This window comes from Bos javanicus, chromosome 11 (assembly GCF_032452875.1).
Source record: "Bos javanicus breed banteng chromosome 11, ARS-OSU_banteng_1.0, whole genome shotgun sequence".
Classification (NCBI taxonomy): domain Eukaryota; kingdom Metazoa; phylum Chordata; class Mammalia; order Artiodactyla; family Bovidae; genus Bos; species Bos javanicus.
In genome coordinates, this window is record NC_083878.1 from 49,185,349 (window position 1) to 49,190,640 (window position 5,292).

A 5,292-nucleotide genomic window follows, 5' to 3' on the forward strand; every position below is an offset into this window, starting at 1 on the left:
ATGGATATGAGTTGAACAAGCTTCAGAATATAGTGAAGGACAGGGAAGCCTGGCATGCTGCAGTCCATGCGGTGGCAAAGGGTCGAACACAGCTCATCGACTGAATAACAACAAAACCCTAACCCGGCTGGTTTCCCCAGCTGATCTGAGAGTTCCTGGGGGTATATTCGTAGTGTACTCCAGGTTCTTGGAGTGACATGCAGCACAATAAGCATTTCATGACCACATGTGTGAGAGCTGCTAAGTTGTCTTATTCACTGCTAAATCCCTAGCATCTAGGATCACAGGTGGACATACAGCATGTTTATTGAATGAACTCATGAGTCAGATGAGCGTGCCCCTCCTCTGAAACCCAGCAAAGGAAAAGAAGCTGCAAAAATTCTTGCTTGATATTTTATTCTCCTGAGCGGGGAAGGCAGTGGAAGAAGTTAGATGAGAGAAACTAGAGTGAAGACTCCTGGATTCAGGAAGGAAGGAGCTGACCGAGGATGCTGGAGTTTCTGTACTTCTTCCCCAGGGTGGGGTTGGGGGATCCGGGGGCTCAGATGAGACCTGGTGTGGAGAGAAGAGACAGCAAGGGGCAGTGTGTGGGGTCTCTAGAGGGGATGGGGACTCAGAGCCACCTGTCCTTGTGGTACACATGCAGTGTCCCCTCCTGGAAGCCCTTCAGGAGCCTGTGTAGGTGGTGGGGCTTTGAAAATAAAAGCCACAGGAAACGGTGGGGACCTCATACTAATGGGCAATCTGCAAGCATCAGGCCGCAAAGCATCAGTGAGAGTGGATGAGCTGCCAGACCGGAACGGAGGACCCCTTCCCCGTCCCATCTCTTATAGCCATTGCCTGAAATCTCCAGGCATAGCCTGGGCAGCCCTAGCCCTCCTCCCACCCCATGAGATTCCTCCAGCCCAGCTCTTAGGCCCCTATGTCATGGAGAAGGATGTGGCCTCGGCTCCCATTCTGGGATCAGGGGTGGGCTGGGAGGTTGGAGTTCGATCAGGCTCTGATGTCTCCAGTATCTTAGTCTCAGGCCATTTCCTTGGTGTCAACCTCGTCATACATGATGGTCTTATTCAGTCCTCACCCCAACCTCAGAAACAGGAGTCATTATCCCCCTTTCACAGGTGAGAAAACTGAAGCTCGAAGAGGTTTAGCCACTTGCCCAAGGTCACACAGCTGAGGAGAAATGGGGACCTGATTTAACTCCAGGACTTTTTGTGGGAGTGTGGGGAGGGGCAGGGGGAGGTTGCCTCAGGCTGTTAGGAGTTTTTCTCAAATGTTGAGAAAGGACTTTGGTAGGAGCCAAGGTCTACCTGCCCATCTGCTCAACGCTGTCCCTGTTGGGAGTGATTGGAGTGATGTGTCATATGGCCAGAAGGCTGGGAGGGGCAGGTGTGAGCTACTTAGCAAGTTCTCTCTGACAGGTGCCTTCCTGTGTTTGTAAACTCTATTGCACATTTGCGGGGAGGCTGTCAGGAAATAACTCCCTTCTGTTGCCTCTGCACGTACCTGCCTTGCGCTTGCACAACTTGATGTCCACACAGATGGCCTGAGGTGTCTTCCTAGCCATGATGTCGTTAGAGATGCGATTGAGATACTTCTTCATCATCTGGTTGCAAAGGATGCTCCACAGCCCCATCTTGCTGCACACCTTGGAGGTCACACGGATGATGACATTCTGGAGCGGTAGCGCCGTGGTGGGAAATAGACCTCAGGTGAACTCTGCCTGGCATTGCCTTTCTGCAAGCCCTGGCAGCTTTGGTCCCCAGGCGGGTCTGGCAATGGGACCAGTGGCCAGGGAGCTGGTGCCTGGTGGCCACTGGAGCGGGGACTGGAGAAACAGGGCTCAGCCCCTGTTCCTCATCCCTGAGTCCTGGCCCAAGCCTGACCAGCAGGGGCTCCGGAAAAGACAATTGGTCCTGCTGAGTCTCAGCTCCTATATACCTGGGCCCTGTCTTCTGGGTGGAGAGTGGTGCCCAGACCCACTTTAAAGGCTCTGCCTACGTAGCTTCTGGGTCCAGGGCCTGACTGGTGCTGGGTTGGGGGGTGGGGGTTGGGGTTGGGTGCAGTGGGTTAGGAGGGGATCTGAACTTGAAGCCTTGGTTCATTGATTTTGGAATATCTTATCCTGCCATCCCAGGGGAAGAGGATAAATCTGAGGATCCCAGGATGAAGACAGAGGGCTAAGCAGGTCAAGGGAGCTAAGGGGGGCAGGGGGAGAGTGAAACTGATTCCTGTGATGATACATCCACTTCTTAAGCATTAAGTTGGAGCTAAGTACATCCCACTTTTCAGCTCCTTTAAAAGGCCTAGGCAGGACTTCCCTGGTGGCTCATGGTGAAGAATCCACCTGCCAGTACAGGAGAGGATCTGAGGTCCAGGAAGACCCCACACGCTGGGGAGCAACGAAGCTGGTGCAACACAACCACTGAGCCTGTGCTGTAGAGCCCAGGAGCCACAACTACTGAGCCCACGTGTCTCAACTACTGAAGTCCGCATGCTGAGAGCCAGTGCTCCACAACAGGAAGAGCCGCCGCAGTGAGAAGCCTGAGCACCCCAGTGACAGAGTAGCCCCCACTCAGAGCAACTAGAGAGAAAGTCTGAGAGGCAACCAAGACCCAGCACAGTCAAATAAATACATAAATAAAATCATCTGTTTAAAAAAAGTCCTAGGCAACTTGGGGTTCTTGTCCATCCCATTCCATAGGTAAGAAAACTGAGGCTCACAAAGTGTTTATGACTTGTCCAAGCCATACAGCTCGGATGTGGAGAACCTGGGACATACCTTTCCTGACTCAGGCTTGATCTGGAACCAACCTCCCAGAGCCATATCCTGGACATGAATGGGAGGTCCCTACCTTCCCTGGGGACAGGTTCCCTTCAAGAACTTGATGGAAACCACACACTCTTCCTCCCACTTTCACACTCCCAGAATGCCTCAAGTTGAGGGAATTCTCCAAAGTCCATTGGCACACATTTGAGCAGCCCACAGACCCTCAGCCATTCTGGTAGCCCTCTTCACCATCTGCCACCCTCCCCATCCCCTCAGGGGCACCACTCCACCCAACAGGCTCCACACGCCTCCAGTCTCACCTTGCTGGGCCTATTTCCCACCATGTACTTCAACATCTGCATTATCTTCTGACAAGGACCACAGAATTGGTTCAGCTCTTCTCTTTGGAGCACCAGGTCACCCTATTAGGAAAGGAAGTCCCTCAGAGTGGTCTCTCGGACACCCCAACCTTGGAAGGGCACCAGGAAGGGGCCCTTGGGGGCTTTCAAGGCCAGTAGGATGACCCATGATCTGTCTGTCCATATGAGGACCTGAGCCAGACTGGCTGGCCCCTGCCCATCTCTCTGCCTGTCTTTGAGGGGCTGAGAGACCCCACGACCTGCCCCCACACCCACAGCACCGGCCCCAGCCCAGCATCTGCCCCTCTGCTGTTCTACCATCAGACAAGGAGGAGGCTCTTGGGGAGGGCCCAGCCACCAGGGTAGCCCCCATCCCACAGTCAGGTACAAGTGTGAACAAAACCAGCATCTTCAGCTCCCAGCCCTGCCTCCCCATCCCCTGACCAGTTCAGTCTCCAGGCCCTCACCCCTGGCACTGCCCAGGGAGGAAAGGAAGGAGAGGGATGGTGGGGGAGCAGCAGGAAGCCATCCGTGTACCTGGGGATCCTCCGGGGCCAGGCCCTGGCGCAACTTGTCTCCATCCCACAGATGGGCCGTCGCCTGGTCATGGCACTCAGGAGTCAGACCAGAAAAGGCCAGCCCTGGGGAAGAAACAGCATGAGCAGCCCTCCACAGACAGAGGGAGAGGAGAAGTCATTGCTTCTGGCTGGGAGAGCCCAGGAGGCAGCTGGCACCCAGGACGGGGAGGCGGCTTTGTGAGGGGACCCAGGCGCCTGCTGCCTTGCTCTGCCCTGGGGCTGCTCTGACTCACCGTCAGGAGAAACACACACTCTCAAGTTCCTTGGAGAGCAAAGAGGATAAGTCCCCCCAGCCATCACCATTGCACCACCATCTCTGTCTCTCTGTCTTGTCTGTCTGTCTCTGTGTGTGTGTGTGTGTGTGTGTGTGTGTGTGTGTGTGTCTCTCTCTCTCTCTCTCTCACACACACACACACACACAGATTTGGGGCCCGTCTAAAAGGAAACTTCCCTCATCTTCTTTTAAGGGATTGTTTTTCTTTTTCCCTTTCCTCAAAAAAAAAACCTCATGTCAGGTGGCCCAGCCTAACCTGTTCTCCCCTCCAGAAGGGTCCTTGCACTCAGCTAAACCCTTAGAACTTCCAGTGAGCCCGGGCACTGGGAGAGAGGAAAGGTATGGGGACAAGGGAGTGAGTCTGGAACAGTGAGAGGTCCCCATTCACTCAGATGCCCTGTCATCACCCTGGCCATTGTGGGCCAGAAGAAACCTCAGACCCACCGGTGGGTCAGTGATCTTCATGATGCAGATGAAGAGCCAGAGGCCCAGGAAGGGAAAGGGAGCCCCCTGGGCCCCATAGCCTGAGCAGTAGAATTGGGACCAGACCCCTGGCTGGGGCTCCCTTCTTTCCCACTGGCTCTCTCTCCCCATTGGCCAGGTCACTGCCAGGCCGGGCTGAACCTGACTCTGAGGGTAAGGCCCAGCCTCCGTGGTGATGGTGAGAAGGCTGTGGGACCTGAGGTGACCTTGGAGCTCATGTTTGGGTCCACAAAGCCTGAGAAAGCAGGGCTGGGAGGAGGAGCCATTGGGATCTACCCCAAGGGGAATGTCCTCACCTGGAGCGACCAGGAGCACCGAGGTGACGAGCAGAACAGCCCAAGAGGTCATGGTGGGCAGCTGCCCAGGCTCCCTCCACAGCCTGTTTTATAGAGGCTGGGAACTTGGCAATCTGACTGGACAGGGTTCTTTTCCTCTTATCAGCCACCTCCCGTGTCACTGGGTTTACCACAAACACCAGTGTCAGTCTATGGAGAAGTGGGGGGAGGTATGTACCTCAGAGCTTCCACACATCCCTCTCCACCCCCCCTGCCCAGCACTAGAACTTTCTGAGCTGAGCCGGGTGTTAATGGAGAGCACTGGCCGCCATGATGCCCACCCTGCCCTGATGTGGTAACGGGAGGAGAAGTCCCCACTACTGAGGGGTCAGGTAGGGCTCTTGGCCAGGTAAGCATCCATGCCCCCTGCCTCATATCTTCCTCCCACCCCAGAGGTCTGGGCTGGTGTCGCCACGTCATCCTTCTCCTCGTATTCCGGGTCTCCTTCCAGCCATATAAGCCAATGTAGCACTACCTGATTCAGACGTAGAAA

The 5,292-nt window shown here is 55.1% G+C and overlaps 1 long non-coding RNA gene across 1 annotated transcript; it reads right to left on the reverse strand.

Moving 5' to 3' along the window:
- Positions 1-379: 379 nt before the first annotated feature.
- LOC133257142 (uncharacterized) lies at positions 380-4,883 on the reverse strand. Its single transcript, XR_009739427.1, has 4 exons — positions 4,761-4,883; positions 3,091-3,770; positions 1,507-1,675; positions 380-552 (listed from the first exon to the last, which is right to left on the reverse strand). It is a non-coding gene; the product is annotated as an uncharacterized LOC133257142 (long non-coding RNA).
- Positions 4,884-5,292: the final 409 nt, after the last annotated feature.